The sequence below is a fragment of the Marmota marmota genome, unplaced genomic scaffold (assembly GCF_001458135.2).
Source record: "Marmota marmota marmota unplaced genomic scaffold, marMar, whole genome shotgun sequence".
Classification (NCBI taxonomy): Eukaryota; Metazoa; Chordata; class Mammalia; order Rodentia; family Sciuridae; genus Marmota; species Marmota marmota.
Window position 1 is genome coordinate 19,367,993 of NW_025999968.1, and position 23,371 is coordinate 19,391,363.

At 36.2% G+C, this 23,371-nt stretch overlaps 1 protein-coding gene across 4 annotated transcripts in view; it reads right to left on the reverse strand.

Moving 5' to 3' along the window:
• Positions 1 to 23,371, reverse strand: part of Col8a1 (collagen type VIII alpha 1 chain) — a 149,359-nt gene that overhangs the window by 32,780 nt on the left and 93,208 nt on the right. For 3 of the 4 annotated variants that reach the window (XM_015478589.2, XM_015478591.2, XM_048803463.1), the window contains exon 2: positions 22,842 to 22,961. The gene's annotated coding sequence lies outside the window, so the exon portion shown is untranslated. Of the gene's footprint in view, positions 1 to 1,249; positions 1,363 to 22,841; positions 22,962 to 23,371 lie in introns of all 4 variants that reach the window. The other variant, XM_048803464.1, reaches the window with a different exon arrangement.

Genomic DNA, 23,371 nt, shown 5'->3' on the forward strand with positions numbered 1-23,371 from the left:
AAAGCTAGCATCTGATATAGAAATACTATATTAGCCAGGTGTGGTGGTACATGCCTATAATCCCAGTGGCTTGGGAGGCTGAGTCAGGAGGACAGAAATTTCAAAGCCAGTCTCAGCAACTTAGCAAGGCCCTAAAAAACATTGAGAATCTGTCTCAAAATAAAAAATAAAAATGGCTGGGGATGTGGTTTAGTGGTTAATTGCTCCTGGGTATAATTCCTGGTACCAAAAAAGAAGAAATGTTCCTGTGGTAATAGTAACTGGAACAGGACAGGGATACCCTCTTTCACCACACTGTCCTTAAAACTCTAACCAGAGCAATTAGGCAAAAACAAACAAACAAACAAAAACAACAACAACAAAAAAAAAAATTAAAAGGACATGAACAGAGAAGAACACAAACTATCCCTGTTTGCTAAGGACATAATTATATATTTTGAAGACTCCCCCCCCCACACACAAACTCTACCAGAAAACTTCTAGAACTTATAAATGAATTCAGTAGAGTAGCAGGATATAAAATTAACACCCATAAATCAATTGCATTTCTATATACCAATGATGAATCAGCTAAAAGAGAAATTAGGAAAACTATCCTATTCACAAGAGCCACAAACAAACAAACAAACAAACAAACTTGGGAATCAATATAACAAAAGAGGTGAAAGACCTCTACAATGAAAACTACAGAACACTAAAGAAAGAAATGAAGGAGGCCTTAGAAGATGGAAAGATCTCCCATGTTCTTGGATAGGCAGAATTAATATTCTCAAAATGGCCATACTACTAACTGTGCTATACAAATTTAATGCAATTCCTATTAAAATTCCCAGTGACATTCTTCATAGAAGTAGAAAAAGCAATCATGAAATTCATTTGGAAAAATAAAGGCCCAGAATAGCTAAAGCAATTCTTAGCGAGAATAGCAAAACAGGAAGCATCACCGTACCAGACCTTAAAATATACTATAGAACTATAATAACAAAAACAGCATGGTATTGGCACCAAAACAGACATGAAGACCAATGGAACAGAATAGAAGACACAGAGACAAACCCACAAAAATATAGTTACTAGACAAAGGTGCTGTAAACACACACTGGAGAAAATATAGCCTCATCAAAAAATGGTGCTGGAAAAACTGGAAACCCATATGTAGCAGAATGAAATCTAACCCCTATTTCTCTCCTACACAAACTTAAAATGAACAAGTACTTAGGAATTAGACCTGTAGAAACAGTCACTTTACCTTGTATTGAATGATGTTTAGTATGTTTTCATGAAATAAAAGTATAATTTTAATATTTTTCAGAAAGCATCAGAAATCCATTGGGTTGGAGAAGAGAGAGGTATTGAGGATATCTAGTAAAGATAAAATGAGAAATTAATAAATTTAGAGCGTATTGTAACAGAAAGTTGAGACTATATGGGAAATACACAATAGATATAGGAGCGACTATGATGTATCAACATTCTTAGACTGGGTCCCAAGAGCACAGATATGACCAAAAGGAATTAAAGGACCAACTGAGACTTATTCTGGCTACCCTATCTCTGCCTAATACTAATAATATTGAGAAATGCCTAAGAGCAGTTTGGGAAAAGTTTGTGGAGCAAAGGTTAAGTATATTAGGGAAGAATTTTGATCTTGCAGAAGGACTTAAAGTGGAGTGTATACTTTGACACACTTGAATACAGCTATCCTGCAGTAATTTCCTGTCTCCATTGTGGAGAGTATAAGCACACAAACAAACTGCATGCTGTGGGTTCTCATTGTATTATCTGTTCTACTAGATGTGCTTTGTAAATGGACGGGATGTTGGCTGGGAACTGTGGATTTTGGTTGGTGTGAGTTTGAGTAACTGCAGCAATTGTAGCACACTAGAGCAAAGTCTGAAGTCTCTGCTCCCTGTTGTTCTCAGGAGGGTGAAGCTGCTCAGAGAGGATATTGAATTAGCTGATACCCTGATAACCAAGAGCCTGTTTTTGTGACATTTCCATGATACAGCTTGTTGTCACCTACACTTGGTAGCTAATACAGCACATATTATATTCTATTTTTCCTGGTTATATGATAAATAATTTTATTTAACTATTATTATTCCTATTTTCTTTTTTTAATGTTTTCTTTTTTTCTCTTTTTTTATTGGTTGTTCAAAACATTACAAAGCTCTTGACATATCATATTTCATACATTTGATTCAAGTGGGTTTTGAACTCCCAATTTTACCCCAAATACAGATTGCAGAATCACGTCGGTTACACATCCACATTTTTACATAATGCCCTGTTAGTAACTGTTGTGTTCTGCTACCTTTCCTATCCTCTACTATCTCCCCTCCCCTCCCCTCCCATCTTCTCTCTCTACCCCATCTACTGTAATTCATTTCTCTCCTTGTTTATTTTCCCATTCCCCTCACAACCTCTTATATGTAATTTTGTATAACCATGCTGGTCTCCCTCCATTACCATGCAATTTCCCCTTTCTCTCCCTTTCCCTCCCACCTCATGTATCTGTTTAATGTTAATCTTTTCTTCCTGCTCTTCCTCCCTGCTTTGTTCTTAGTTGCTCTCATTATATCAAAGAAGACATTTGGTATTTGTTTTTTAGGGATTGGGTAGCTTCACTAAGCACAATCCTATTTTCTTAATGACCATTTATAGAAAATATGATTATCTACTTTATCAATACCTTAAGAAATTTAATTATTTTATATGATGAAAGATAACCATATTAGTGCTTCAATTATGGAATGGTTTAGCATGTCAACAAACATTCATGGAGGGATTATTATTTGTCAGACACTGAAAAAGGCATTTCACATTGATTACTTAATTTAACCACCTAATTGATTAACTCATTTAATTCTCAGAAAAGTCCACTGGAGGTGGAAGCTATCATCATAATCATTCCTAATTACCTGTGAGGAAAAAGCTATAGAAATAGTGTCCTGAATCTCATAATCATTAAGTAGCAGGACTAGAATTTGAACTCATGAAGTCTGTCTCCAGGTACTTATCTATTATCATAAATCACTTATCCGAATGGGAACTTTGAATAGAGAACACACACATACACACATTTTCCATATTCATGTCCAATTCCAATTGAATTTGGAACTTATACAAATTTGGAACTTATACATATGTTGTTCTGCCTTTTGTATTCAAATTGAGCTACCAGATTTAAAATCAGTTTTGAAGAATACAAAGGAACTTTATTCATTTGAAAGTTTCTGAATACCTCTTCTGTGCAAAGAGCTCTAAGGGATTGGAAATAAAGAAAAATAAGGCACAAACTCTAATGTTTCACAAACCCTAAGGACAAGAAAATAAGAAAATTCTCATGCACAAAGTTCCTTTTAAGAAAGTTCAATTAGGTGTTGAAAGAATTTTGGGTGATTGTGGTTTCTTTGGCTTCTGGTAGGTGGGGCTATTGGGCCTGAGAAGGAGGAGACTGTTCTTATCTCCCCAAAGTAGAAAATCCTGGGTCAGCCAAAGACACAACTCTTCTAGGTCAAGCTTCCAACTACCAGGGTCAAATGCATAGTTATGTGGGGAACATGGCAGAGTGGAGGGTAACCATTGGATGAATCGGCTACTCCTTGAGTGACAGATCACCTCAAGAAGCAGAAGAATATGTTGCTGAGTGCACAGACCCTACGGCCATACTGCCTGGGCTCAAATCCTATTTTGGATTCTTTATTATCAATGAGACTTGGGCAAGTGTTGTTTCATTCAAAATTCAATTTCCTTTTCCTGTTTTTTGGCAGGGAGAAGCTCTCAAATTCATCCTCAATAAAGCAAGAGTAATAGTAGTGCATACCTCCTAGAACTTTTGGGAAAATTAAGTTAAGTAAATGCATGTGAAAATGCGTAGAATGGTGTTTAACATAGAGTCAGAGCAATGTAAGTATTAGCTGTTATTATTATCATTACTGAAGGGAGCAGGAATGGGTCCAGAAGACTGGACAGTCAGGAAAACCCAGCCTGTCTCACTTGGAACAAATGTAAACCCAAAGAATCAATCCCTCCCTCTCATCTCCCAGAGTACATTTCTCTGCCTTCTGCTTGTTTTATCTCCTAAAGAAATTTATGACAATGAAATATGTGTACTCTCTTCTCTCAATTACATTTATTTCCATGTTAGAGAATAATTCATTGTTAATGATGTCTCTTTTGAACACTCTACTTCTTCATTGGCTTTTGACCATTGGAAACTGGGGCAGGAGATCAGAAGAATGCACTTGTAATTCAAAGAGCAAATTGCATAATCCTCAGTGTTGTTGAAGTACAGATGGCTTGATTTAGGTGAAGCTATTGATCTTGAACCTCTAGTTCTAAACCTTCTTTTGAGATACCCTTTATTGTTACCTAGAGACTATGGATGAAAGGTGTGTAGTGAATGTGATCAATTCCCACTTAGCCATCGCAACGGGGGAACATTAACTCTAAGCACTATCCAGATGGGGCTTCTGCTCTGGCTTTCCTCCAGTCAGGCATCCTCCAACTTCCACAGGGTGAGAAATCAAGGAATTATGCTTTGAACATCTCACACCCTTCTAGAATATGCTCTGGATATACAGGACCCTAGAATTTACTGTCTTGATAATCTTGAGAACTTTCTAGTACCTACACAGGCTTTTCTCAGGGTCCAGTCTCTTGAGATGGACAGCGTCATATGGGTACACTGCTGGGATCAACCTGGGGTCAGGAAGCAGTTGTTTGCTGGGAGTAGTGGATAGAGCTTGGCTGTGCAGCTGGGTGTTGAATACATGGTTGTGAAACCTGCTGGGGTCCTTGGCAGAGCTGAGAGTAGAAACAAAAGACATTAGGGGCAGATTGAGCTCCATGTACCTCTGCATTCTGAGGCATAACTCCAAGAATCTGAGAATTTAAAATGTAAACTTGGCCTTCTAGGTTTTTATGAAGATTTATTTGCCAAAATAGAGAGATAGAACATAAGTTATTTAAGGGCTTATTGGCTCAATTCATAACTTAAACATTAAAATGTATAGCATGAGGGCTTCCTTTTGAACTCTTGCCCAAGCATCACGAGTGTTAGGGGCAGTTCTAAATAACATAGATATGTACAAAAAGCCCTCACACTAAAATATCATGATTTTCTTTGCCAATATAGCAATGCCCAAGAAATGGATCAGTCCATTCCAATGCAAAAGCAGAGGAGAACTAACATAAGACTAGGGAAGACTATTTATTACCATTTTTATCCTTTCCTTATCTTCCAAATTTGATTTCTGGGAAGAGAAATATGATCACATTAATAAATCTAAACCAATAATGGGACAGTTTCTCTAGAACAAAAAGCAGAAGAAAGCAGAGGGCAAATCCCTAGAGGTTGGTTATATCAAATATGGTATGTATCTACTCTCTGTCAAGCCAAAGTTGTGGTGTCTGAAAATTATTGCTGGAATATCTGGAATTCTTAATAAAAACTCCAGAAAACCTGGGGGCTTCTGGGCAGCACATGAGAAATTAAGATGAAAAGAATATTTCATCTAAAAAAAAGAATATTTCATCTTTTGTGAAAGTCACAAGAACAAAGAACAAGTTGTTCACAAGGTATGATCCAGGTACTGCCTAGTGACAGTGTCAGTTTTTGCTAAAGGTAGAGAGAGGGAAGAAACCTTTCCTTCCCGCTTAGGGTCCCTAGGGGAAGCTGCATGTAGGCTGTTCCTGCCTGGCGAGGTGGTGCTCCTGGCACATGATTGCTAATGACTCCTGACCTGGTAGTTACAGCTCCAGAGAGGCTGCCAATTCCTTCCTGTACTGTGGGCAGGGAGGGGCAAACTAGCAATAGCAAGTGAATAAACAATCTGAGTAATCAGTGTCTCTTCATTTCAGTTCAACCCTGAGGATCAATAGGGGGCTCCTTTAAAAATATTACTTTTTTCTTTTTAATTAATGTGATAGTTGTACATGTTTATGGGGTAAAGTATGATATTTCAAAACATGTAAAAATGTATGATGATTAAATCAGGATAATTAGCATTTTCCATCTCCCAATCCCTTCACTTCCCCTCCTCTCTCCCTCCATTCCTCCCTCTTTCCCTTCTTTCCTTTCCTTTGACCCTCCCTCCTCCCCACCATTCCTTTCTTTCTTTCTTGGTACTGGGAGTTGAGCCCAAGATCAGTCTACCACTGAGCTACATCCTCAGTCCTTTCTATTTTTTTATTTTGAGACAGGGGCTTACTGAGTTGCCTCCAACTTGTGATCCTCCTGCCTCAGTCTCCCAAGTCAGTGGGATTAAGGGTGTGTGCCACTGTGCCTAGATCCTTATTGTTTATTTATGTTTGGAAACTTCAGGCTTCCCTTTTCTAGTTCTTTGTCAAATATATGATAGGTTATTGTAACCTGTTGTCCCCTTGCTGTAGAACACTAGAACCTATTCCTTCTACCTAACTGTATTTTGAGACTTGGCTGGGGACTTCTTTGATGAGTCAATCTTATTTTCTCCGTTTATAATCATGTAGCCTCTGGCAAGTCAATGTATCTGTGAGCCTTGGTTTCTTTAGGTGCACAGTAAGAGCAATTACCTCCCTCTGAGGGCTTGTCAAAATAGCAATACTATACCTGCTTCACAATCGATGCTTCTTCCTAAGCATTTAGAGTCCTTTCCGAATCAATGAAGTATTTTAAAAGAAATTGCTACATATCAGACACATGCTATTTCCTTGGTTATTTGAATAAGAAAATCTCTACCCTTACCAAGTTTATTTAATGACTGTCTCTATATACACATTATACGGGTATAGTTCTGGAGAATAAGTCTATCAGGAGGGCCAAAATGAAACTAAAGGATGTGGTGTGACTAGTTTCTACTATCATCCTGGGTTAAAAAATGCATCTGGCTCCCATTTCCTGTAAAATTTTGCTTATTTGAAATGTTCAAGAAATCAATTGATCCGACTTCAAACAGACTAGGTTTTGCTGGCCGTGTAAAAGCCCAAACCTTCTTTTGTGTCACTCCCAAGCCTGGACTCCCCAAGCAGCCAGTTGCCTTCATACCTTAGTAAAGGACTTCTTTTTGGCAGCTTACCCTCTGTGCTGAGCCAAGTGTCAGGCTGGGAATGGAGGCCATAAATCTCAGTGATTCTTCATATTTGAAATTTCTCCTGTTGCTTCTGATAAGGAAATGACAGAGGTTCTCAGCAGTATGCATGGGCCTCAGAAAAATTTGTTATCCAAATCATGTTTTGCTCATAAATGGAAAACAAAACGTGCTAAATCTGGCGTTGAGTTAATCCAGATGTTTTTGAGGGCTTGGGCAGTGAACATAGAAATTATCTTTGTTGTTGCCTAGATTGCACTTGGAAATTTTTAGAATGAAAACCAATTCTTCACTATCATTTAAAATATTTTAATTAAATATTTCTCAATGGGAGGAAGGGCAACTAAGTTCTTCCTAGGCAGAGTTTTTTTACAAAGAAAGAATTTTTGCCTTTTTGTAGTAAGAGCGACCTCACTACTGTTTGCACGCCTTCCTCTGTTCCTCCCTCCATGTATTTTTGGTACTTCCAAGTTTCAGCTTCAGTGACTGAATGAAACGGATGTGATTGGAGACCAGCAGTTCCTCAAAAATGGAAAAATTTTTCCATGATCTATGCACATGCTCTGAGATGATTAATGAAGCCAACCCAGGTCTGGCCAAGTCCCTGCATGATCATAGCATTCTCAAAATAAAACAAGGAAAACAGCTTTCTTTGAAGTTTCCAGTTGATTTTGAATATTTTCTATCCAACAACATCACCGATAACATTTACTGTCTGGCATAACATCGACAAGAGTCAATCCCAGGAATCACTGGGAACATAAAGTTTCATTTAGCAGCATTACCTAGGATTGACTCTTGTTTGCCTGAGACCCACATCATAAATAAAGAGAAGAAAGAGTGCAATGTACTCATCCACAGTAGGAATCCTGCAGGGCTTTGGTTAGCATTGACATGACCTCAACTAGCAAATGGCCCCATTCAAAAGAACCATGGTTTTGAGCTATATTGTATGAGAAGCTCATTTAAAACTCATCCAGAATTTAGAAATTTCTCTCCTGTGCCTACTGTCAGGTCCTAATTATGATTTTGTTGGCTTAGGACCACACAATCAATGATTGTGATACATTCATTCTTTGGACTGAATTGGTCTATTCATTCTTCTGACTGATAAAGCATCTGGCTTTAGTTTCAGTGTTATAACTTGCTCTTTTATTGTCACGTAGATACAGCTTTATGAACTAGTAAGGCAGTCATTGTGTGGTTAATCAAAATATGGGTTAATCTAAAAATCATGTACCTTTGATCCTGGAATGTGCTTTTCACTTATGTTTGAACATGGGTGTGTCTGATGTCCTGAAAGTTTATTGCAAACAAAATATTGAAGCCCCAGAGTGAGAAATCTATCCAAACTTTACATTTTAAAACCTTTGCTTAGTTCTCCTTTTTTCTCATGTCCAAGCTATCACTTGGGGCAGGATAGATTATGAAATAATTTTTAGGACTATTTTTGGGTTAGAAGTCTTTCACTTTTTATACATAATAAAATGTGGAAGTTCTAATAAGTTATATAGCAAATACATCTCCTTTACATTGTATTTGTCATGTATTTGTTAATGCATTCATCTAACAAGCACTTCCTTGGTGCTGATTGTGAGTTAGACAGTGTGCCTCCAGACAGTGAAAAACACAACTCCTCTTCTCATGAAGCTTATGTTTTAGTGGAGGGAGCAATACAAAAAATAAATCAAGGTGATTTTATATGGAATTAAGTGCTACAAAGAAAAGGAACAGGATTTTGTGATGGGATGGGAGTGAGACTGATCTAACATTAGGTAGGTAGTCAAGAGAGATCTTCTTGAAGAGGTAGCAGCTGAACAGAAGCCAGCCATGTGACTTTCTCTGCACAGTATGCAGGCAGAGTGCTCAGCTGGTGTAAAGGCTAATAAGAGTGCTTTCCTGGGAGGATTAAGTGAGTTAATGCATTAGAGTGCTTAGAATGATGCCCTGGAGTCTATAAATGCTAATTGATTTTCATTCACCAAATAGTCATTGTCTCTACCAAGTTCAAGACTCACTGCACGTGCAGGGAATTAAGTTTCATTAATAGACTCCTGACTTCGGGGAGCTCACATCACACCTGGGTGCAGTGCTTCTTTGTGTGTGGTTTCCTAACCATTTGCATCTCACTCACTGGCCTTCCTTGCTGCCAATCATGTCCTCATGGAGTCTTATTAGAGAGGCTTGGGGAGGGGTCCAGAAATGTGCATTTTCTACAAGCTTGTTCTAGTTGATTCTTATGTCTACTACTTTCACAGTCCTAGTGAAAAACTGATCTGTGATTCTTTTGAATACATTATCTGTTATAATATCAAGGATAAATAATTGCACCCACTGTGAAGGATACCTCATAATGCTCAAGAAGAGCTCTGTCCAGTTTATGGAGCCATACATATCATGAAATTGTGTTTCACAATTAACATCCTGAAGTCCTCAGGTCTAACTTTGTCACTGATCTTGAGCTGGCTGGGGATATTGTGTGTTTTGGGTTAAGCTGCTTTAGGCTGTGGTGTTGGAGGTTTGCCTGACACTTTTCAGTGTCCTTTAAAACCTGTCAAAGAAAAATAATGTTTTTACCTTTTAGGAAGAATTTCAGCCTATCTTGAAATTCCTCCCTGGAGTTCCTGCCTACACCTATTTTTAAAGTGTGATGTCATCAAAGGGGCAGATAGGGAAGATTTATTTTATTATTTCTCCTTGGATTTCCACCACAATTTATCCTTTTCCTTTTCTCCCTTCAGAATGACTTATACTCATTTTTTAAAAGGTCTTAGATTCAAAGATCTCAAAGAACACAGGCTATAAGAACAGATTTATGCCAATCTCCCGGAGGCTGAGTGATAACAGCCTCTAGAATCCAGAATAGTTTTTGTGCAGAGACTTCTGTTTTCCTATCAAACACTTTCCTAAGAGGGCTTAGTCTGGGAACAGGAGGTGTCCACTTCCTTTTATCATTTATCATTTTTCTCTCCTTATTCATTACTACTCTGGTGGCTGCTATGGTCAATGATAGTGGCTGCTAATGGTGTTCGAAAAAAGACCAGCCCTGAGCAGGAGGTCAGAACTGATAAGGGCAAGTGTACTCAAGTAAATTAAAGTCAAATTAGAATCTTAGACATGGATCTTATAAGCTTAGACTGAGTTGAGAAGGATCCAAGGAAGCCAAAATTTGGGGCTGCCAACTTGTCAACTATTCAGTTTTTTAACTTAACTGTTTAGGTCGACAAGAAAGAGCATGAAAATGAAAGAGAAATGTAGACTACTTAAAATTGAAGGACCTAAGATAAAGATTTGTTAATTCTTAGTCAACATCAATGAATTATATCTGACAACAAGAATTTGATACCAGGGAAAAAGCCATATGTTAGATAAGAGCTGCTTTATCAGGGGAAAAGCTTTCTCTTGATATATTTTCATTAGGTTTCACCTGAAAATTTAGTTTTTTTGTATAAAAACAAAATAGCAAAGATTCTTTTCTACTTTCTTTTTTTTCCTCTTCAACTTAGCTTTTCTTCACTCAACAAAGATTTGCTGAACACAAAGTGTGTGCCAGACACAAATCTACTTGTTGGGGACCCAGCGATACAGAAGACAGATTCTTATCTTTATGGTGTTTGTAGGCCATGAGAATTTCATTTCTTCTTCCTGTGTAGAAATGATCAGAGCTAATTAGTACTCATCAGAGAAGCTAAAATATTGAAAAGGAGCCATTCTCTATAAAGTGGGAACCAAGAAAGGAACCCTGTTTCATTGGAATGTGTTGGCCCTTCAAGTTTTCTCTGTGTATGAATAAAATACTTTCCATGCCTATCTTTAAACTTCTGTTTATGTAGTTTTGGCTCTGTCCCTTATTGACTGGTGATTTGGGGTAAGCCTTTTTGCCCCAAGTATTTTCTTGCTTTTATTGACCATGTATGGGTGGTGTGATGGCACTGTTCCAGATCTCTCAGGCCAAGCCCAGCACAACATAACTGCCCGGAAGTTCAAGACTCTGGTTCCCACAAAAGTGCCACTGGATCACAGACCAAGCATGTTTCTCCCCCATTTCCACTGTAACATTTCTTTCTCAAGAGTCTAATAAATCTCAGGCCAATACTTAACATTCCTTTGAACTGAACCATGAAATTCTACCTTGTACTTCTTGAAAGAATAGAGAGCTAATCTTTCATTATTCCTATTTATAAAAGTATCCTAAGCAGAAATTATGATTTAAAAAAAATTCTCTGGGCATGAGTCTTTGAAACTTTTTACAAAAGAACATTTAGAACTTTTATACTATTTCAGGCTCATGGTCTGGTTCTTGACTCTTCCAGAGTCGGAAGCTATGCAGCAGAATATCACTGTTGCTCTACAAGGTTTCTCCTTAAAAAGGGGGTGACATTTCTGAAAGAGTCTTGAATTAAAATTTCTTAAAATTAAAAGTTAACATTTTTGCACTTTCAAAAATTAATTTTGAAATCAAGTTAACTGGTACTATTAAAGGGTTATAGTTTTCAAAAAATAAAATGGTATCAGTAAATGGTACTTGACTACTTCTTCAGCTTCAAAGTCCAGGAGACATTGCTGATATCTCCTTTTCTCACATATCCTATGCATCAGCATGTTTTATGGTCTCTCTCATAAAAATACGTTCTAAGTCACTATTATAAGACACTGATTGTGTTTTTCTTGGACCACTGGACAGATCCTTAATTCCTTGCCTCTGCTCTTGACCCTGTCGAAAAAAGGAATTAGAGCAATGATTTAAAGAAACAGATCAGCTTCTGAGGTGCCTGTGTTCAAAACCCTTCCTTGGCTCCCAACTTCTGTTCACATGGGCTCTGAGCTCCATTCCACAATTGTCGAGGCCTGCATGATCCAACTCTGCCTTCCTGTTAGTCACTAGGCTTGGCTGGGGGATCTCCTTGCTATCCTGAAACAAACCAAGCTGGCACCCAGTGCTGGGACTTCTTCCTTGCTATATCCTGCTCAAACTACCTTCCAAATCTTCCTTCACATGACCTTGCTTCCTGCAGATATTGGATCTGATATTCTCTCTCAGAGGCACTTGCTCTGACTGTTCAATTTAAGGCATCACTGCCACTACATTGTTCTCTGTCCTTCTACCATACTTGGGTTTTCTTTGTCATCAGACACTGTAGAACATAATTGTTTATATTCTCATTTATTATCTTCTCTTCGACTACACACAATGGAGCACTGAGGGTGGAGTGGCGTTTTTGGCTTCATTCACTGCAAAATCCCTACACTTACAATAGTTCTAGGCATGTACTAAATTCTCAGTACACTTATTGAGTGAATTTATAGTTTTTATTATCTTTTAATTCTAGTATATTTGTATAAAGAACTTTTTTTTTCAATTCATGTATCAGAGGGCAGTCATCTTATATCAGGATTTGATTATTAAACCATGATTGCAGGACAAGTACAGGCTTAATAATTAGGATAAGTGGACCCTCAGCCATTCATTTATTTTTTTCAAGTTGTTTAAATTTTCTTTCACATTTCTGTGCTTAGATTTTTTTCACTTCTCAAGCACAGAAGCCTAATTAGGTGATGAGACACATGCAAATACTTGAAAGGATACAAAGAAATTTATTAAAGTGTGGTGCTAATATTTTATCTTCTTCTATTTTTATGATTACCCTTTATTCACCTGTCTGAATGTTTTTTTTCTTTTATTACCATGAATCTTTATTCCAGCTAGTCTTGACATTACACACACACACACACACACACAGAGAGAGAGAGAGAGAGAGAGAGAGAGAGAGAGAGAGAGAAACTGCTAGTATTTGGTTTGATAAACATCTTATAGTATTGGGTCTATTGAAATAATAAATAGTTTGGTAACTGAGGTGTTTTAGATGAGGAGCTAAAAGGATTATCAAGAACAGGTTTTTAAAATCCAATACCTCTGATACAGGAAAGCTGGAACCAGGGGGAATGGACCTCAGTCCACCAGCAAATACATGATTTTTCTGCATGAGTCCTTTGGAGAGGACTCTCAGAAGGTTCAGAACGGGCAGTGGCACAGAGTTCAGTACACAGGCCAAGTACCACATCCAGGAAGAGAAATGGAATGTGGATCTCTCTGATTGAGCTTTTCACTTAGCAAATATGAGTGTTATTATTTACTGCTGGCACTTCCGGACAATAACTCAGGAGATCAAATCTGATCTCTTTCACATGTGCAAGATAATTTGAGCAAGACCAGTACCGTTACTGCCCATGACCTTCCTGTTTGCTTTTGTGATCACATTCACTGAAAAAGTTGAGCAGTTTAGAATTTAAATCTGGCTTTATAGAACTCCCAAAGTATATTTTTGGGAGTTATAAGACTATGTAAACTAATTTTTATTTTTCTATTTTACAGATGAAAAAAAGGGGAGCCCAGAAAGTTTAAGTGACTTTTTAAGTCCACGATTGCATAGCAAGTTGGAAATTGATTCCAAGACTGATGCCAAGTCAGTGCTCTTTTTGTTATATGACCTTGGCTTTGTGAAAGTAGAAGCATTTCTTTTATTATGGCATATGAGCTGATTTCACTGGGAATAATCAGCAAAAATCATTGCTTCAGTGTGTATTTTATTGCAGACCCCTGCCTAGGAGCTAATAACTATTTATATATGCCAATTATTTTAGCAATGGTTTTATTTTTTCAAGTTTATTTATTTATATTGATGGATAAAACTGTATGTATGTGTCATGAATAACATATTTTGAAGCATATAAACATTTTGAAATACCTAAATCTAGCTAATTAACATATCCATTACCTCATGTAGCTATCATTTTTGGGGTAAGAACATTTAACATCTAGTCTTAGTATTTTTCAAGAATACAATATATCATTGCTATATGTCACAATACTATCTAATCAATCTTTTGAATTAATTCCTCCTGTCTAGCTATACTTTTGTATCCTTTGACCAACATCTCAACTTCTCAACTTCCCTCTTCACCTTACATGACTCCGTCAGCCTCTGGTAACCACCATTCTATTTTTATAAGATCATCTCTTTTAGACTCCATATGAGTGAGATCATCAGGTTTGTTTTTTTAAATTATTATTTTTTCTTTTGTTTCTGGCTTACTGCACTTAACCTAATGTCCTCTGGGTTCATCCATGTTGTGAATGACAATATTTCCTTCTTTTTATTGGTGAATAGTCTTCTATTAGGTATACACACCACATTTTCTTTATCCATTAATATATTGGTGAATGCTTAGATTGATTTAATATCTTTTGGCAACTATGTTTTAAATTGCTAGTATGAGAGGCTGGTTAATGTAGTATTTTCTGAGAAACTGTCTAGGTTCAATCTCAGATTTACCCTTCTTCTGGAATTTGTACATTTGTGGTTACATTTCCTGTCTCAATAACGAGGAAAAGGGTTGTAGGTATTTCATTGTGTAGATATGAATAATTGAGCATATATGTAAAATAGTGGAAAAGTTGAGCACATAGTAAGTGCTGTACATGTGTTTATAAATGTGAGATATAAAGGCAAACAAGACAAGAACACATTAGAATTTATTCTTAAGGGTTCTCTTCTTGAATGTGGTTTTGCAAAACAAGCAGTTTGCAAATGGGAGCATTATTTCCTCCTGTAGTCCCTCAATGTAGTTATTCAAAATTGTCACTAGATGGCAATTGTGATCCATAAAATAAGCTGCGGCAGGTTGAAACCAATGGGTGAAACTCAGGCATATGAGCTTTCTTTGCCCTGTATCCTTGAACTCTGGCTGTTCTTTCCCCACAAGGAGAGACTTGAACAAAACTGTAGTTGGCAAAGTTTGTCTTCTGTAGTTACTCTTGGGGTTCACCCAGAAGCATCAGTCCTTATGAAGGCAGCTGCCTACATCCTAGTGTGAATTTCCAGGTGATAACCAGACAGCATTAGAATCCTGTGTTAAGAAGATCAATCAGAATTTTAATAAATGTATTCCCCTCACTAGCAGCCTCAATATTCTTGGGCTTCATCAGATCGGCTGACCAGGAAATCAGCATTTTAATAAGTCTTATGGAAGATTCTGATGCCTGCTAATAATATTTGAGAACCACTGAGATAAACCAGTGTTTAGCATCACGTAAATGTTGGTACTGGAAAGGTTCTCAGAGAACAATTTGCCCATTACTCACATTTTCTCCAGAGGGACACTGAGAAGTTAGACAAAGTTAAATGAAATACTGGAAGAAGTAAGGCAGATGCCATTATATATGATTGAAAGTCTCAGTCTTGGCTTGTGGTGGACCTGGATTCCTGGGCAGCTAGACTGCATGTCCCAGCTCCTCCCACTATGTTCTTTTCCCTCCAGCTTCCTCCTCTAAACTGAGACCTTTTGGTACACATCTCATTCTGATGGCAGAAAAAAAACCACTTTAATATTTATTTATATAAACATTTGTTCATTCATTTCAATAAACATATCATGGGAAAATAAAACTAATTATGATGTATTCTCTGAGGTCCAGTGTGTACACATGCCTGTGTGTGCATATGTGTGTGTATGTATATGTGTGAGCACACCTATGTGTGCATGAACCTGTATATACGTGTGTGCATATGCTGTGTCCATACATATGTGTGTGTGCATGCATTTGTGTGTATGCAAATGTGTGTGGTGGGAGTGAGGGGGAATCAAGTAAAGAAAGTCATCTCAAGTTTGTAAGAGAGGGGTATATGCAGAGAGCCTTGGGATTAGGAAAGACAGGTAAGAGCAGGAAATTTCAGAACTGAACCTTGGGTGTGACTAGGAGTTCATCAGCTGGAGAAACAAGGAAAGAACATTTGGAATGAAGGACCAGCATGTATTTGGAGCCATGAAACACACTTGTGGGGGAATCACAAGTTTTGTTTCAGAAGGATGTCACGGAGAAATTATGTTGTAAATACTATTACTGCTACTACTAGTTGGCAGTTATTGAATGTTTACTATGTGTTCAAGCACCATTCTTAGCATTTTTCATGTATTATTAAATGATTTAATTCTTCAATAACTTCGCAAGAGTCTATGCTTATGCTCATTTTACAGAGGACAATGGGCATGCAAATGCTGTTCTGTTTTCCTTAAAATCAAGTGTTACCACTTCCATTTCTTAGACTGACATTGAACCTAGAAAACCAGTTTTAATATTTACTTCTTGCTGGCTGTGGTGGCATACGCCTGTAATCTCAGTGGCTCAGGAGGCTGAGGTAGGAGTTCAAACCCAGCCTCAGCAACTTAGCAATGTCCTAAGCAATTCAGCAAGGCCCTAAGCAACTCAGTGAGACCCTCTCTCTAATAAAATATAAAAAAGGGCGGGGGTTGTGGCTCAGTAGTTAATCACTCATTGGTTCAATCCCTGGTACCAAAAATATATATATATATTTCTTTCATGATGATATCTGTAATGTGAAGTGGGTATGTGTTTGTGGAGGACAAGAAATATGTTCTTAATAAAAAATTTTATTAGAAGTATATTTTTCATCAGTACTTAAATTCATGAGATTTTTGGTGTCCTTATTATAAACTCAAGGAATAGAATGTTCTATTATTCTTCTGTCTATTGGCAACGTTGGAAGTAGCCAATTTCTCATAATAGGTGACTTTGTTTGAAAAGTGGCAAAGAAAGTACATTTCAATTATTTGACTCACTGAGGAAAGGAAGCTGAGTAATGGGTGAGTGACCTGGTCTGAAATCGCAGGCTTTGATATATTTTTGGTTTTTACTTTCCAGTGTTCAGTATGACTGTGCTTTTCATTGGCAACATTAGCAACTTCCATTCATTGCACAGGAGTGCCCACAAACAAACTGAAAATTAAAGTTGTAATTAAAGTTCTGGTAGGATTCGAAATACTGTGCCTAGTTCTTCCTAAATAAGCTTCCAGATGTTCCCGGATTCTTTGGGATATTTTTGAGTGATTTTACTTTTTCCTGAGAAAATCATTTTTCTGCTCCAATAGTTTTGCATCTGCAAAATATTGGTATTGGATAAAATAATCTAGAAGGCCCCTTTCATCTCTAATGGTCTGTGGATTGATGATTTAATAAGATTAAATGGTACAAAGAACTCATTTCTGAGTTTTCTTTGTAGTGAAATTTTAATGTTTTCGTAAGAGAAGTTATCAGACCAAATATTCCTCCATGAATTTTTCAGTTCAATTTCTAAAATAACTTTATATTTTACTTTTCAGGGTCGTTAATACCTTATCCACCCCAAAGGTGTAGAATATATTTCCACATTTTACACACTAGAAATGAATGAGAGCCAGCTTGTTTTAAGGTGGGGAGAGGTGTCCTATACATACTCTGTTTTCTGATTGCTACAATAACAACTTTCAGCTTTATGAGCTCATGTTACAACCTTGATCTTTACACTTGTGCTGGTAGCTGAGATTCACACTGCTTTCTCAAGAAAATCTGAAACTCAAAGCAATTTTCACCTTCCTTATTTAGAGAAGTTGAATCAAAGGAAGGGCAATACTTCCTGAAAGAAGAATCTACAAAACATATTGCTACTACTATAAAAATTTTTGTGATTGAAAACAAAATTTGCATTTAATGTTTTTCACCCCCAATTATTGTGTTTCTCATTTACAATCATTGTTGAAGTCAATTGCAATGATTTTTCAATTTATCTATTATAAGAATAATGTATGTCCATTTTGAAAATTTCACAGAAAAGATAAATAAGAACATAGAACTACCTAAAATTCTGCCCCTCAGAGTTGGATATTGTTAATATTTTTCTTCTTACTTGGTTTTAGGTAAGCATGATCATTAAGAAATTGGAAACATACACTGTTTTGAAATCTTCTTTTAAACATTAATATACAGCATTTACACGTCATTTTAAAAGATGAAGACACTGAGGGAATGGTGAGCAGTAAGATTTGAGCTCTGCCTATTCATTATTGTATAAAAATTTGTAAAGCTTTTTAAGTTTCATTATTTTGAAATTTTTAGTGCCATTCTGATTTATGTTCCCATTGTTTTCACACTTACTCTTTCCAGAAAATATTTAGGGTGGTTTCAGTCTACTTTCTTCCAAATGGGTATAACAGAGAGGAAAGCAAAGTACTGAAATTCATGTTACGTATTCATTTTTTATACTAGACCTTTGCTTTATAAACAATAGGTAAGTTTTAACACATTAGGAAATAGTACTAGAAAGATTTCTTTTGTAACAAAAAAAGCCCTTTAGAATGTAAATAGCAACCCACCCTTAATTAACTGTTGTCAGTACACATTTTTCAAAAAACGTGTTCACAAGTCTACCAACTTATGTATTCTTAGACAGAGTTCCGATTTTATTACTCAACGCTCCCTCAGTGTCTAAAACTGTCCCTGATCCATTGTATATTCTCTGTAAACCCTTGTGGAGCTGAAATGAATAAAAGGGAATCAATTCCAAATATTCTAATATTATCAATGTATGTTGCATTGTGATTTCAAATAGCATTGGAGTAAGAAGCAGTAATGGTTAAGAGTTTTTGTTTCTGATCCATGGGGCTAATTTTCAAAGCCCTATGAAGGTTATGTGACATAATTTTAGTCTAATTTTTTAGCACAGTGCTTGAACCCATAGTAAATGTTACATCAATGTTAGCTTTTAGTACTTTGGGCTGTTTCTTTCTATCTATCTGTATATTATTTTAAAAATAAGAACGTATTTTTTTTCTAAGGACTTTCAGATTTTTCAAACAGAAATAAGCTACTTCTGAGATTATATATGAAATAACAACTTGGTAGGGAGAATAAAATTTGTTAGATAACAATTATGTATAATCATTACTTTACATTTCCAATATTAACCTAATAGTCCAATATCTTATTCACTCGAAATATTTATTGGGATCATATTTTAAAATAAGCAGTGCTATACAGTTATAAATATAATTTATAATTCTTTCCCTGGCATTTTTACTTCTGAGCCCTTCAAGCACTCAGCAAGTATAAAATGAACCTTTTTAATGAATGAGCAATTAGAAGCATCAAAGGATGAAGCCTGACTTTTTCTCTGCATGTGGAAGATGGATTAAAATGGCTGAATCACTGTGGCTAGTTTATATCCTACTCTGATAGCATCTCAGAAAATTTTTATCAGCTGCATCAAGACAGGTTCATAAACAAGTCCAATAATATGAATTCAGTATCACGAGCACTGAACAATGGAATCCTCTACTCCAGCACTACCCATAAGAACATAACAGGAGTCGCATATATAACTTTATGTTTTCTCGTAGCTGCATTAAAAAATGAAAAGAGAGGTGAAATTAATCTTACTTAATTATGTTTATTAATGTATTAATTTATATTTATTAATTTTATTTAACTCAGGATTTTGAGACTATTATCACTTAACATGCGATCAATATAAAAAGTATTAACAAGGTATTTTACATTTTTTTTTCATTCCAAGTCTCAGAAGTTTGGCATATAGTTTATATTCATAACACATTTCAATGGGGACTGGCCACATTTCAAGTACTTCATAAGGTTGTGTGGCCAGTGACCACCATACTGAAGAGTGCCACTGTACTCATTTCTATTTTGCCAAGATAAGAGGCACCAGAGAGTGATAATGTGTTGGAGGAAAGACAAAGATCAGGCTGGAGTCTTAGAATGTTCTGCACCTGGCTCTGTGATGTTTGATATTGATAAAACTATGAAAGAGTGATTGAGTTTCTCTGGGTCTAAATTTCTAGTCTTTATATTGAGAATGGTTAATAACTACCACACTCCTCTCAGGAGGCTGGGGGTGGGGAGAATAAATAAGAAATTGTATATAAAAGTGTTCCATTAGATCATACAGCACCATACACATGTAAGACATTATTACCTCTTTTATTGTAGATTTGCCATAATGTCTTGCCCAAGGCCACATTCCAAGTTGGTGGGAGAATCAAGGATAGAATCTAGGATTCTGACTTCTAGCCATCTGCTTCAGTTAAAGGCTATTCATACCAAATGACTTATATAGTTTTTAACTTTGAAAAAAGTCATTTTATTAAAAAAAAAGAAAAAAAGAGAATGGCAGTAAGAAGTGAATTCCATATTGAACAGTTAGGGTCTTTTTTGGCAAATGTCATGTTCTATAGTAAAATTATACATACAGGATATTTATATACTTATATACTCAGAATTACAGCCATCAAGGATTGGAGTTTATTGCTGTCATATAATATAAAAATTCATGTTCTTCAAAGCTTCAAACAACTTTTAAATTGAACTGTGGTTTCCCTACTCTATTTATCTCCAAAATATAGTACAGCCACAAGAAAGCCCTTCCATAGTGGGCTTGATTAATAAAACAGATATGGATCAATTCAGCAGGTTTTCCATAGATATTTTTGGTTACAGATGTAGCTCATTAATTCCCATGTGTGAGACACTACCTCTCTAGTGTGAATCCAAGAGACACATTAGTGTTGAATACAACTGGGAATAAGTCAGTTCAACCCATACATAGTGCTTCCTGTGTGTATGGTACATTAGATATTTTAATGATCAAAGAAAGTTTGTTTCTATGATAATTGTCACACATACATGTGATTTAACTTGAGGACAATATGAAATCTGTCTACCAAAATGTCTATGCTAGGTGCATGAGGGATCTATATTTTAGGAAGGTAGAAAGATGATCAGAAAGGAAATTCTAGATTTCTCAATTACTCAATTCTAGATTACTTAACATTACATTCTGTACTTTTAGAGGGTACATGGAGGATTAGTTGGGATTTGTTTTCATCTCCTTAACTGGATGCCTATTATGGTATTCATATTTGAATTTTTTGATCATTGTATACATTTGTGTCAAGTGAACTTCATAGAACTTAAGAATGAAATAAAATATTTAGAGTCTTATACCACATGAAATTAAACATAACCCATGTTTATTTTCACAGAGAAAAAGACATATTTAAAAAGTTAATTATTCTTTTTTCAATGAAAATTCTTTAAAATAATTTTCAGCAGGTTATTTTCATCAGACAACTATCATATACAAACTTCAAGCCTGTCAGAATTGATGACCAGGTTGAAGGAACATAATTTTTATTTTCACCTGCTGAATCATTGCTGTTGACTATTGAATAAAATCATTTATTGAGAAACATTTACATTTTATTGCTTTTGCACCTTAGTTTAAAAACAAAGAGCTTAATTTTTTAAAAGTCCAATAAAATGCATTTTTGATATTTCCACCATAACTTTACAAGCAATTCCTCTCCTCTGCCCTGTAATAACCACCTTCTGCATTTTTATGATTTAGTTTAACATTATTATAGTAATTTTTTACTGGGTAAGCCCATCAATGCCCTTGGCAGCAAGATTTTGTTACAAGAAATCCAGAAGCTGAGCCTGTCATGGTTGCAACAATTACAATAATTTCTTTGGATTGAGTTCAGAGCCTTATCCTGACATTAAGAAAGTAATCCATGTCCTGTATCTTTCACCAGCTTCTTCAAAATCCTAGATCAGCTTGAGTTCTACGACCTGTTGCTTAAATAAGCATGTATTTTTTTTTTAATTTAATGATCCTGTATTATAAATATTTCATTTGGAGAACATCTGGCTCTGATGGAATCCTGCCAAGATAATTGGTGGTACCTATATTAAAAATGTAATGCCTTTATAAAATCATTAATATATTCACATTTCTCTAGGAGCTCTGAGTGGATTCACTCTAGACAGGATGTGGCCATGTGGCATTAGTTGGGCTAGATGCTATGCTTGTCTTGTTCAGGTGCACTCTCAGCAAGAACACAAGAATCTGAGGAATCTTAGCAATTCATTCCTTCAATAATGAAATAAGATTAAATGGACTATAAAAGCCATTGTACTATTATATATTAGGAAATATTGAGCCGTGTGTCCAAAAGTCACACTTAGGAGCAGGCAATAGTAATAAGCATAGGATGGCTGTGGATACTATGAGATAATGTCTACTTGTCAGAAATGGATGGTATGTTGTGGTTTTTTTTTTTCATCAAAGTTCAAAAGTTAATGATGTACTTTATATTTTTATTGCTTTTACTGAGACATCAATTAAGGCATAAAAGAGATTCTGGCATGCTGTTATTATTTTTCACTGTGCATATATTCAATATCACATGTGAATAAAGCCATACTTGTTATATCATTCTCTGTTTCATACATCCTAGATTGTCTCTAGGAAAATTTAGTACATATCACTTCAGTCATCTGAAAGGAATCATTTGTTCATTATAGCTCATAACTTAAAACTATAAAATATCAGCCGGAAAAAAATTGGCCCAATTAAGAGAAATATGATAATGGTAGAAAAATACATATAGACATGTCTGGGAGATGATAAGATTATTTTAATTTTCCCATTTGCACTGGAATTATTTATTTAACAAATATCCAGATCTTTTATTACTTAAAATCCTCTGCTGAATCATGAAAAGAAGCTTAAGTTAGCAATTTTCCTTTGCAAATTCTAGCTGCTAGCATCTGGTGAACACTTGGATACCTAGTCAGGTCCTATGGAAATGATTATTTTAAGACTCATTTTCAACATGCCTGGACTTAAAAATCAGCGAGGATCACACTCTGCACAGAATTTTACTATAGGGGATTTAAAAACCTGATATTAGTAGCCATGGTCTGAGGCTTTTGTAGAGGTGTAGATAGGATGGGAGATAGAATGTCTAGGAAGGCTGGACACCTGTCTGTCAAATGCCAGTATGCTTCTGGACAGAGATTGGCTGCTTCACCAGTGGACCACCCCAAGGCTGGGCTCCAGCCCCCACACTTACATTTAGACTTGACTGGCCTGTGGAATCGAGGACCAAAGTCCCTGCTTATGCCTTGCTGTGGCACTCCTGGGGCTGGCTTCTGTCTCTTCGCCCGATGCTCCTCTACTTCTAGAACAGCTTCTAAAGTAGAAAAGAGAGGACTCTTTTTACTCAATTGGAAAGACAATAAAAAGCAGAATTACTATCAAAGTTTCTGGGATCATAGGAAAAATTACATGATAAGAATGTATAAATACGTACTTCATTAAAAATGCTATTATATATCAAAAATTTAAGTGTGCGTTTAGGATATAAGAGAGATACTTTTATGCTGAATAGGAGTGTATATTTTTCATTTCTGTGTAACCAAGTATGCATTTATTTATTTTCTGTACATATATTGCTATAGTTTGGATCCAGAATGTACCCCAGTTGAGTCAAGGCTGTGGGGCTATTGGGAAGTGGAACATTTAGCAGGTAAGGCCTAGTGGAAGGAAGTGAGGTCATTGTGGGGCATGCTCTTGAAGGGGATATTGGAACCCAGGCCCCTC